Here is a 13,846-nt window from a genome sequence, read left to right as displayed (position 1 = left end):
GAATGTAACAAAGTTGCTACTGAATTGATTATTCCTTGTGTAATCATTATGAATTATGATTTAGTGGTATATAATAAAATTTTACATTCTTCTCTTATCCATCCAATCAGTCATCCATTCATTCAGAAACTACTATTGACCACTAGTTATCCGTGAGGCAGTTTGCTATAGCACGAAAAAGAGGAAAAGGAACTGGTTTCTTGCTTTTAAGAAATGTATAATTTAGTTACGTGGTAAATTACTCCTTATCACAATAACAGGTCGTCAGAATTAGTTAGCCAATGTTATTTCTGTATTTGTAATTAACTTTGGTTAGCTTTCTTTCTTGTTAGCTCTAGTTTCACTAATGAAAATAATGGAGCTTTGTGGTACAGAAAATTACAATGTAGGACCCAGGGATCGGTAAACACACATTTTAAAACTTAGTATTATGTAAATTAAAAAAGAAAAGAAAAAATAGATATAGCAATTCTATTTTTAGTAAAATAGTACATTTTTCATTAAATTTTTGGAATACTTTTTATAACTATTTTTATAATTTTAATTATTTTATTAATGCATGGAAGAGGATAAATATATATCTCCACAAGTGACAAAAGAAATTCTACCCCTTTACTCTTAAGGAATGCTATCATGACACTGTCGACTTAGATGTTTACTTACTCTAAATGTAAAATCTGTAAGCAACTATTTTAACACTTGCATATTTCAGACCTTGAGATACACAAAGGTATTACGTTCCAGCTGTTATGCGGTGGATTACGTTTTATCTTTAAAAGGTATTTAAAACCACCATTATTTGTTTTGGCATCACATAAGGACTAGATAATGCAAATTGCCTGTAGTAATTCCATGTTATTTTTAGGATGAATTCTTTCTCTCAAAGTTTGTTTTTTATTTAGATATCTCATTATTGATCTTTTTATAAAAAGCCATGATAAAAGGTATTCTTATTTTTTCTTTCAAAAGATACATACCAGTCACCAGCTGTATATCAAGGACTACATTAACATTGTAGGTACACTCCGAGAAATAAATGTGGCTACTCTGTTCTAAACTTATAGTCCGGATTATTGGGATGGCGGTGCAGACATGAAGCAAATAAACGTACAAATGTCTAAAGAATTAAAATTTTTATAGGTACTATGAAAGAAAAGTCCAGTGACAACAATATTAATGTCTTTCAAATACAAAGCACGGTGAAGTCTTGATCTATTTTGAGTGGGCCCGTAGAAGAAATTTGTATAGCTAATTAAAAAATATTTTTCTACATGTTCACTGTTTCCATGACAGAAGAAAATAATATCTCAATAAAAGAAATAATCTTCAACAATTAAAGGCAGGCTCTTTGGTCTGGGTAGAGCTTACATTCAAGCCACGGTTAAAGACAGTGGGGTTTGATGATTTATTTAGTTTACTGGATGTATTTATTTATTTAGCAGTCTTGAGCCATCTTTATTTATATTATTTACAAGCTATCTTGTCTTAAGCCAGTATGTATTTATTTTATACTTTTAAGCAGATAACAATAATGTGATTTCCCTACCACTATACCAGTTGTATTCTTGTTGAAAGGAGTTTTCTGTATTTAAAGTCGAATTGCATATCTTCCCTATGTAGTTTTAGTTACACTTCTCACTCCTTTATTTACACATAGATGTGAATAATTTAAGAGTGAGAAAGGTATCTCCCTTGACATCTCTGTTGTTTTACCCTTGATCCAGTTCCCTGGGGACCATGTGGAAGGTCAGGATAAAGGAAACAAGGAGGAATGAGTAAAATGTGAGCAGGTTTACTGCCCTGCATCCTTTCGGCCCATGCTGGCTTAGAATGAAACATTCTCTACCACCTGCTCTTTCCATCAAGGCAAAATGTCAAGTTATTCTTATAAGGCTCCACTTAGAGAGGCCAATGCACGAATTAACTATTCAGCGGAGAGTCAGCCAATGTGAGAGAAATCCGATAGCTGATCCGCGAACCGCTGTATGGCTAAAAAAATTAAGATCCAGACTGCATGCAATGGCACTACTAGTCTCCAAACACACCACATCCTGAACTATGCATGTGCACTAGCAGGGGCATGTGCGTATACACACACACATACACACATCCCTGCAGCCACCCCAAGTTTCCTCTTATACACACGCATCGCATTACAAGATCCCTGCAGCCGTTTCCCCATACACACACAAATATCCTGCAGCCAGCTTGCTCTAGCATACATACACAATGTATTATTTATCTCTAGGTAAGCAGCAGAGCATATATATATATTATCAGATACATTATGCAACATACATCCCTATAAGTTTCATACACACACACACACGCACAAATATCCCTGCAAATAGCTGGAGTTTCACATAATAATATAGACAAACAGCACACTCCATCCTGTGCAAGCTTGGGAAAGCTAGATACATATACATCGCATATATATACGCATATGGCTATATACATCCCTGTAGCCACGGGTTCTATATTATTACACATATTACTTAATAAATATCCCAGAAATAGCTTTTGTTTCTTATATATACATACATTAAATGTGCATTACAACATCATCTCTGTAAGCTTTTTAAGTTTTATACATATTATCGTGCATACTACATATTAATGCGACACGCACACCTTACCGCCTGTAGCTGGCCAAGTTTCATACACACACACACACGCACAAACATCCCTGCAGCTAGCCAAGTTTCATATACACATACACAAATGTGCACACAAACACTCATCCTTGCAGCAATCCAAGTTTCATACATACACACGTACACACACACGCACACGCACACTAATCCCTGTAGCTGGCCAAGTTTCATACACACACACACACACACACACACACACACACACACTCTGTCTCTCTCATCCCCTGCAGCCAGCCAAGTTTCACCTTCCTTTCTGCTTTCTTTATAAACTCCTCAGTCTTTATTTGTCCTATTGTGGCTTATTTTTCACCCCAAGGATACTTCTGATGGTCATTTAGTTTTCAATCATGTGAAGTCACTTCTTGGAAGGAGAAAAGGAAGGCATGTATAGTATGACCATCCTGTTCCTGAGGACTCCCTTAAACATTAAAAAATACTTCTTTCCTTGGCGGAGTGTTTACATTAATGAATCAGAACATTTTAAATATTGCAGTATTCCTTAGAAAAGTTTCATTGATTTGATTCTATTCACAGACTATTCGTGATATTTCGTGTGTTTTAGCTACAAACACTTATCTAAGGTAAATATATCATCATTGTTTTAAAAATATACTGTATTCAATTATTAAATAACTTACTGTAACATTAATTTTTCAAATGAATATGCATTAAACTTTAGCATTATGATTAAGAAAGGAGATATGAACCAAACGTAAATGTTTTCTTTAAAATATTATTATTATGGATTTCTTTTTTTTTTTTTTTTGAGACGGAGTCTCACTCTGTGGCCCAGGCTGGAGTGCAGTGGCGCGATTTCGGCTCACTGCAAGCTCCGCCTCCCGGGTTCACGCCATTCTCCTGCCTCAGCCTCCTGAGTAGCTGGGACTACAGGCGCCCGCCACCACGCCTGGCTAATTTTTTTTTTTTTTGTATTTTAGTAGAGACGGGGTTTCACCGTGTTAACCAGGATGATCTGGATCTCCTGACCGTCTCGGCCTCCCAAAGTGCTGGGATTACAGGCGTGAGCCACCGTGCCCAGCCTCTTACAGATTTCTTATATGTATTTGGACTTGTTTTGGAGATATTTATATTTGTGAACTAACTCAAACTTTAAATTGATAAATTATAATATATCATTAGAATTTAAAGTCAGTAAGCTAAAGATTTATTTTTGGAATTCCTCTCTCGCTCTGTCTCTCCCTCCCTCCCTCCCTTCCTGCCTGCCTTCCTTCTCTCTGTCTTGCCTTGCCTTTTCTTTCCCTTTCCCTTTCCTTTCCTTTCTTCTTTTCTTTCTTTTGAGAGAGTCTTGCTCTGTCACCCAAGCTTGAGTGCAGTGGCATGATCTCTGCTCACTGCAGCCTGGACATCCTGGGCTCAAGCGATCATCTCATCTCAGCTCTGCCAAGCAGCTGGGACTACAGGTGTGCATCACCATGTCCAGCTAATTTTTGTATTTTTTTGTAAAGGGGGGTTTCACCATATTGGTCAGGCTTTTCTTTCTTTTTTAACTTTCAGAGGGAGTATAATTGTGTTCCCGAATATTTATGAATTTTCTTCTAAACTTATTGTTAAAACTATTTATTGTAGAACATTTTTGGATGGTTTTAGTAATGTCACTAGCATAAGCAGATGCCAGCAAAATGTATCGTATCAGTCACACATAAGTAAATTGCTACAGGACTCAAGAAGTAAATTGTGAAGAAAATTTCCTTCTGAGGGAACATCTCAAATGATATACTTTTTATCGTTCAACTTTTATTTTAGGATACTAACTAAAATCAATCAGAATGAAACTTCTGCTTCTGTCCAAGTTTGTATAACAGGAACTACATTTACTTTCTCACCCTAAAAAACTAAAATACCAAGCAAAATAGATTATAGAGACAACTATGAACAATTATATGCCAACAAATTAGATAATTTATAAGAAATAAATTTCTAGAAACATACAACCTACCAAGAGTAACTTATGAAAACACACAAAAAAACTCAACAGACCTATAAGAAGAAGATTATTAAAATAAATAAATAAATAAATAAATAAATAATTTTCTCAACAAAGGAAAACCTCAAACCAGATGGCTTCACTGAAGAATTCTATGAAACATTTAAATAAGAATTCATACCAATCCTTCTCAAGCTCTTCCAAAAAACTGAAGAGAACACTTCTATACACATTTTATGAGGCCAGCACTACTCTGATACCAAATCCAGAAAAAGATACTCAAGAAAACTACAGGCCAGTATCTCTGATGACTATAGCAGAAAGAAATCACACACAAATATTTCTATTAAAAATGAGCAAAGAACTTGAATAAACATTTCCCAAAAGAATCAATACAAATGTCCAACAGGTATTTAAAATGATGTTCAACATCACTAATCATCAGGGAAATGTAAATCAAAACCACAATGAGATACTACCTCAAACCTGTTAGGATGGCCATTATAAGACAAACCAAACCAAACCAAAACCAGAAGTAACAAGTCTGGGCAAAAATGTAGAAAAATTGGAATGCTTATGCATTGTTGGTGGGAATATAAAATGGTGCAGCCAAAGGGCACATCAGGTAGTCTACATGGAAGAGTTTGCTTCCGAGTGCAGCAATATTAACCATAAACTAACCAGTACTTTAATTCCAGCGAACAAATCTTAAAAGCAAGGCCCGGAAAGATCAGCCTATGTTCAAGTGGCTTAACTGCATCATAGAAAAAAGCTCAAGAATATCTCTAGGAATAAGAAAATACCCAGCAGCTAACAAGGTAAAATTCACAAAGCCTGGCATCCAAGTAAACATTGCCAAGCATGCAAACACTCAAGAAAACACAACCCCAATATGAGGAGAAGAAACAATTAATTGAAACTGACACAGACAGAATTCGCAGGTGGAGGCACTGAGGCAGTTACTATAACTGTATTACACATGGTGAAGAAGTGGTAACAGAGACAGAACATTTAACTAGAGACACAAAATACTTCAAAGATCCAAAATGAACTTTTAGATATGAAAACTACAATGACTTAAATGAGAAATACACTGGATGTGATTAACAACAGGTTAGATACTGCAGAAAAACAACTAATGAACTCTTGAAGACACAGCAATAGTAACTATGCAAAATTAAATAAAGAACAAAAATAAACAAAGTCTCCATGAACCACTGAACAATTTCAAGCAGCCCAATATGCATGTAATGAGAGTCCCTAAATGAAAGTGAGGTGGGGAGGCAGAAAAATATTTGAAGAAATAATGGCCAAAATTTTTCCAAATTTGATAAAAATTGTAAACCTAAAGATCTAAGAATTTCAACGAATCCTAAATACAAGAAACATAAAGAAAGCTATAGTAAGGCACATTATATAAACAAACTGCTCAAAATCAGTGTTAAACGCAAAATCTTATCTCTAGCTGGGAACAGCTAGAGAAGTAACATATTATTTACAGACGAAAGCGCAGGGATGTCAACAGATTTCATAAGAAAAAAATGCAAACAATAGGACAAGTCAAGCAGCATCTCTTAAATTCTTAAAGAAAATTGCTGTTAACCTGAAATTCTACGCCCAGGAAACATACCTTTCAAAAATGAAGGCAAAATAAAGACTTCATGACCAGGTGATTTGCACTAAAAGAAATGTTAAAGGAGGTCTTTTAGACAGCAGGAATACAGTAGGTCAATCTGGCTGTACACAAGTAAAAGGCACTGAAAATGTAACTACGGGGTAAATATATAACGTTTTAAAATTTTTAAATACTTTTATAACGTAATTTACTGTTTAAATAAAAACAAAAAGTCATTGAGATTTCTATATCACGTGTTTCAGTAAAATGTGTGACAATAACATGAAACAAATTTAAAAATGCACTTTATCAAAATATGTGGGATGCTGATAAAGCAGTGCTTGGAGAAAAGTTTATAGCACTAAACACCTGTGTTTAAAAAAAAAAACAGGAGAGGGCGGAGCAAGATGGCCGAATAGGAACAGCTCCAGTCTCCAACTCCCAGTGCCAGCGACACAGAAGACCGGTGATTTCTGCATTTTCAACTGAGGTACTGGGTTCATCTCACTGGGGAGTCCCAGACGATCGGTGCTGGTCAGCTGCTGCAGCCAGACCAGCGAGAGCTGAAGCAGGGCGAGGCATTGCCTCACCTGGGAAGCACAAGGGGGAAGGGAATCCCTTTTCCTAGCCAGGGGAACTGAGACACACAACACCTGGAGAATCGGGTAACTCCCACCCCAATACTGCGCTTTAAGCAAACAGGCACACCAGGAGATCATATCCCACACCTGGCCGGGAGGGTCCCACACCCACGGAGCCTCCCTCATTGCTAGCACAGCAGTCTGTGATCTACCCGCAAGGCAGCAGCGAGGCTGGGGGAGGGGCGCCCGCCATTGCTGAGGCTTAAGTAGGTAAACAAAGCTGCTGGGAAGCTCCAACTGGGTGGAGCTCACAGCAGCTCAAGGAAACCTGCCTGTCTCTGTAGACTCCACCTCTGGGGACAGGGCATGGTAAACAATAACAAACGTAGCAGAAACCTCTGCAGACGCAAACGACTCTGTCTGACAGCTTTGAAGAGAGCAGTGGATCTCCCAACACGGAGGTTGAGATCTGAGAAGGGACAGACTCCCTGCTCAAGTGGGTCCCTGACCCCTGAGTAGCCTAACTGGGAGACATCCCCCACTAGGGGCAGTCTGACACCCCACACCTCACAGGGTGGAGTACACCCCTGAGAGGAAGCTTCCAAAGCAAGAATCAGACAGATATACTCGCTGTTCAGAAATATTCTATCTTCTGCAGCCTCTGCTGCTGATACCCAGGCAAACAGGGTCTGGAGTGGACCTCAAGCAATCTCCAGCAGACCTACAGCTGAGGGTCCTGACTGTTAGAAGGAAAACTATCAAACAGGAAGGACACCTACACCAAAACCCCATCAGTACATCACCATCATCAAAGACCAGAAGCAGATAAAACCACAAAGATGGGGAAAAAGCAGGGCAGAAAAGCTGGAAATTCAAAAAATAAGAGTGCATCTCCCCCGGCAAAGGAGCACAGCTCATCGCCAGCAACAGATCAAAGCTGGACGGAGAATGACTTTGATGAGATGAGAGAAGAAGGCTTCAGTCCATCAAATTTCTCAGAGCTAAAGGAGGAATTATGTACCCAGCGCAAAGAAACTAAAAATCTTGAAAAAAAAGTGGAAGAATTGATGGCTAGAGTAATTAATGCAGAGAAGGTCCTAAACGAAATGAAAGAGATGAAAACCATGACACGAGAAATACGTGACAAATGCACAAGCTTCAGTAACCGACTCGATCAACTGGAAGAAAGAGTATCAGCGATTGAGGATCAAATGAACGAAATGAAGCGAGAAGAGAAACCAAAAGAAAAAAGAAGAAAAAGAAATGAACAAAGCCTGCAAGAAGTATGGGATTATGTAAAAAGACCAAATCTACGTCTGATTGGGGTACCTGAAAGTGAGGGGGAAATGGAACCAAGTTGGAAAACACTCTTCAGGATATCATCCAGGAGAACTTCCCCAACCTAGTAGGGCAGGCCAACATTCAAATCCAGGAAATACAGAGAACGCCACAAAGATACTCCTCGAGAAGAGCAACTCCAAGACACATAATTGCCAGATTCACCAAAGTTGAAATGAAGGAAAAAATCTTAAGGGCAGCCAGAGAGAAAGGTCGGGTTACCCACAAAGGGAAGCCCATCAGACTAACAGCAGATCTCTCAGCAGAAACTCTACAAGCCAGAAGAGAGTGGGGGCCAATATTCAACATTCTTAAAGAAAAGAATTTTAAACACAGAATTTCATATCCAGCCAAACTCAGTTTCATAAGTGAAGGAGAAATAAAATCCTTTACAGATAAGCAAATGCTTAGAGATTTTGTCACCACTAGGCCTGCCTTACAAGAGACCCTGAAGGAAGCACTAAACATGGAAAGGAACAACCGGTACCAGCCATTGCAAAAACATGCCAAAATGTAAAGACCATCGAGGCTAGGAAGAAACTGCATCAACTAATGAGCAAAATAACCAGTTAATATCATAATGGCAGGATCAAGTTCACACATAACAATCTTAACCTTAAATGTAAATGGACTAAATGCTCCAATGAAAAGACACAGACTGGCAAACTGGATAAAGAGTCAAGACCCATCAGTCTGCTGTATTCAGGAGACCCATCTCACACGCAGAGACATACATAGGCTCAAAATAAAGGGATGGAGGAAGATTTACCAAGCAAATGGAGAACAAAAAAAAGCGGGGGTTGCAATACTAGTCTCTGATAAAACAGACTTTAAACCATCAAAGATCAAAAGAGACAAAGAAGGCCATTACATAATGGTAAAGGGATCAATTCAACAGGAAGAGCTAACTATCCTAAATATATATGCACCCAATACAGGAGCACCCAGATTCATAAAGCAAGTCCTTAGAGACTTACAAAGAGACTTAGACTCCCATACAATAATAATGGGAGACTTCAACACTCCACTGTCAACATTAGACAGATCAACGAGACAGAAAGTTAACAAGGATGTCCAGGAATTGAACTCATCTCTGCAGCAAGCAGACCTAATAGACATCTATAGAACTCTCCACCCCAAATCAACAGAATATACATTCTTCTCAGCACCACATCGTACTTACTCCAAAATTGACCACGTAATTGGAAGTAAAGCACTCCTCAGCAAATGTACAAGAACAGAAATTATAACAAACTGTCTCTCAGACCACAGTGCAATCAAACTAGAACTCAGGACTAAGAAACTCAATCAAAACCGCTCAACTACATGGAAACTGAACAACCTGCTCCTGAATGACTACTGGGTACATAACGAAATGAAGGCAGAAATAAAGATGTTCTTTGAAACCAATGAGAACAAAGATACAACATACCAGAATCTCTGGGACACATTTAAAGCAGTGTGTAGAGGGAAATTTATAGCACTAAATGCCCACAAGAGAAAGCAGGAAAGATCTAAAATTGACACTCTAACATCGCAATTAAAAGAACTAGAGAAGCAAGAGCAAACACATTCGAAAGCTAGCAGAAGGCAAGAAATAACTAAGATCAGAGCAGAACTGAAGGAGATAGAGACACAAAAAACCCTCCAAAAAATCAATGAATCCAGGAGTTGGTTTTTTGAAAAGATCAACAAAATTGACAGACCACTAGCAAGACTAATAAAGAAGAAAAGAGAGAAGAATCAAATCGACGCAATTAAAAATGATAAAGGGGATATCACCGCCGACCCCATAGAAATACAAACTACCATCAGATAATACTATAAACACCTCTACGCAAATAAACTGGAAAATCTAGAAGAAATGGATAATTTCCTGGACACTTACACTCTTCCAAGACTAAACCAGGAAGAAGTTGAATCCCTGAATAGACCAATAGCAGGCTCTGAAATTGAGGCAATAATTAATAGCCTACCAACGAAAAAAAGTCCAGGACCAGATGGATTCACAGCTGAATTCTACCAGAGGTACAAGGAGGAGTTGGTACCATTCCTTCTGAAACTATTCCAATCAATAGAAAAAGAGGGAATCCTCCCTAACTCATTTTATGAGGCCAACATCATCCTGATACCAAAGCCTGGCAGAGACACAACAAAAAAAGAGAATTTTAGACCAATATCCCTGATGAACATTGATGCAAAAATCCTCAATAAAATACTGGCAAACCGGATTCGGCAACACATCAAAAAGCTTATCCACCATGATCAAGTGGGCTTCATCCCTGGGATGCAAGGTTGGTTCAACATTCGTAAATCAATAAACATAATCCAGCATATAAACAGAACCAAAGACAAGAACCACATGATTATCTCAATAGATGCAGAAAAGGCTTTTGACAAAATTCAACAGCCCTTCATGCTAAAAACGCTCAATAAATTCGGTATTGATGGAACGTACCTCAAAATAATAAGAGCTATTTATGACAAACCCACAGCCAATATCATACTGAATGGGCAAAAACTGGAAAAATTCCCTTTGAAAACTGGCACAAGACAGGGATGCCCTCTCTCACCACTCCTATTCAACATAGTGTTGGAAGTTCTGGCTAGAGCAATTAGGCAAGAGAAAGAAATCAAGGGTATTCAGTTAGGAAAAGAAGAAGTCAAATTGTCCCTGTTTGCAGATGACATGATTGTATATTTAGAAAACCCCATTGTCTCAGCCCAAAATCTCCTTAAGCTGATAAGCAACTTCAGTAAAGTCTCAGGATACAAAATTAATGTGCAAAAATCACAAGCATTCTTATACACCAGTAACAGACAAACAGAGAGCCAAATCAGGAATGAACTTCCATTCACAATTGCTTCAAAGAGAATAAAATACCTAGGAATCCAACTTACAAGGGATGTAAAGGACCTCTTCAAGGAGAACTACAAACCACTGCTCAGTGAAATAAAAGAGGACACAAACAAATGGAAGAACATACCATGCTCATGGATAGGAAGAATCAATATCGTGAAAATGGCCATACTGCCCAAGGTTATTTATAGATTCAATGCCATCCCCATCAAGCTACCAATGAGTTTCTTCACAGAATTGGAAAAAACTGCTTTAAAGTTCATATGGAACCAAAAAAGACCCTGCATCTCCAAGACAATCCTAAGTCAAAAGAACAAAGCTGGAGGCATCACGCTACCTGACTTCAAACTATACTACAAGGCTACAGTAACCAAAACAGCATGGTACTGGTACCAAAACAGAGATATAGACTAATGGAACAGAACAGAGTCCTCAGAAATAATACCACACATCTACAGCCATCTGATCTTTGACAAACCTGAGAAAAACAAGAAATGGGGAAAGGATTCCCTATTTAATAAATGGTGCTGGGAAAATTGGCTAGCCATAAGTAGAAAGCTGAAACTGGATCCTTTCCTTACTCCTTATACGAAAATTAATTCAAGATGGATTAGAGACTTAAATGTTAGACCTAATACCATAAAAATCCTAGAGGAAAACCTAGGTAGTACCATTCAGGACATAGGCATGGGCAAAGACTTCATGTCTAAAACACCAAAAGCAACGGCAGCAAAAGCCAAAATTGACAAATGGGATCTCATTAAACTAAAGAGCTTCTGCACAGCAAAAGAAACTACCATCAGCGTGAACAGGCAACCTACAGAATGGGAGAAAATGTTTGCAATCTTCTCATCTGACAAAGGGCTAATATCCAGAACCTACAAAGAACTCAAACAAATTTACAAGAAAAAAACAAACAACCCCATCAAAAAGTGGGCAAAGGATATGAACAGACAGTTCTCAAAAGAAGACATTCATACAGCCAACAGACACATGAAAAAATGCTCATCATCACTGGCCATCAGAGAAATGCAAATCAAAACCACAATGAGATACCATCTCACACCAGTTAGAATGGCGATCATTAAAAAGTCAGGAAACAACAGGTGCTGGAGAGGATGTGGAGAAATAGGAACACTTTTACACTGTTGGTGGGATTGTAAACTAGTTCAACCATTATGGAAAACAGTATGGCGATTCCTCAAGGATCTAGAACTAGATGTACCATATGACCCAGCCATCCCATTACTGGGTATATACCCAAAGGATTATAAATCATGCTGCTATAAAGACACATGCACACGTATGTTCATTGTGGCACTATTCACAATAGCAAAGACTTGGAATCAACCCAAATGTCCATCAGTGACAGACTGGATTAAGAAAATGTGGCACATATACACCATGGAATACTATGCAGCCATAAAAAAGGATGAGTTTGTGTCCTTTGTAGGGACATGGATGCAGCTGGAAACCATCATTCTCAGCAAACTATCGCAAGAACAGAAAACCAAACACCGCATGTTCTCACTCATAGGTGGGAACTGAACAATGAGATCACTTGGACTCAGGAAGGGGAACATCACACACCGGGGCCTATCATGGGGAGGGGGGAGGGGGGAGGGATTGCATTGGGAGTTATACCTGATGTAAATGACGAGTTGATGGGTGCAGCACACCAACATGGCACAAGTATACATATGTAACAAACCTGCACGTTATGCACATGTACCCTACAACTTAAAGTATAATAATAATAAATAAATTAAAAAAAACAAACAAACAAGAAAGGTCTCAAGTCAATGACCTAGATTTATACCTTAAAAAAAAAAAAACTAGAAAAGAAGGAGAGCAAAACCCAAAGTAAGCAGAAGAAATGAGGTAATAAAGATCGAGTAGCAATCAATGAAACAGAAAACTTAAACAGTAGAGCAAATCAATGAAACCAAAAGCTGGTTCCTTGAGAAAATTAATAAAATTGATATACCTCTAACCAGACTGATCAGAGAAAAAAAAATAGAACACAAACATCTAATACCAGGAATGAAAGAGGAACTATCACTACAGATACTATAGATACATAAAAGAAAGAAAACTTTATGCCTTTGCCAATAAATTTGACATCATAAATAAAATTTTTAAATTCCTTGAAAGATACAACCAAAGTTCACTCAAGAGGAAATGGATAACACGAATAGCCTTATATCTTATTAATGAAATGGAACTTGTAGTTAAAAACATTCCTACAAAGAAAATTCTAAATGGTTTCACTGGTAAATTCTACCAAATATTTAGAGACGAGATCATAATGATTTTACACAAATTCTTCAGAAAACTGGAGAAGAGAGAACACTTCTAACTCATTTTATGAGGCCAGCATTGCCATGTAACCAAAAAAGACAAAGACATCATAAGAAAACTATGAACCAATTATTGTCATGAACTTAGGTGCAAAAATTATAAACACAATTTTAGAAAGCTGTATCCAACAAAAAATAATAATACAGCATGACCAAAGTGAGGTCTATTCAAGGAATGCAAAGATGCTATAACATTTGCAAATCAACCAATATAATGCAGCACATTAACAAAACAGAAAAGAGAAACTATATGATTATAACATATCTTCAAAATTCATTTTTGAAAAAACTCAGCAAACTGAACAGAAGGGAACTTCTTCAACCTGATAAAGGGCTTCTCTGAAAAATCCTATGGCTAACACCGTTACTTAAGGATGAAAGACTGAATAATTAAACAAAACTTACATTTCAAAATGAGCCATTTAAAACAAGACATTTAAAAATACTAAAATATGTGAAAGAATGACACAAATCAAAATTAGAAAAACTG

The sequence above is a fragment of the Papio anubis genome, unplaced genomic scaffold, assembly GCF_008728515.1.
Source record: "Papio anubis isolate 15944 unplaced genomic scaffold, Panubis1.0 scaffold272, whole genome shotgun sequence".
Classification (NCBI taxonomy): Eukaryota; Metazoa; Chordata; class Mammalia; order Primates; family Cercopithecidae; genus Papio; species Papio anubis.
Note: the sequence above shows the minus strand (reverse complement) of the source record.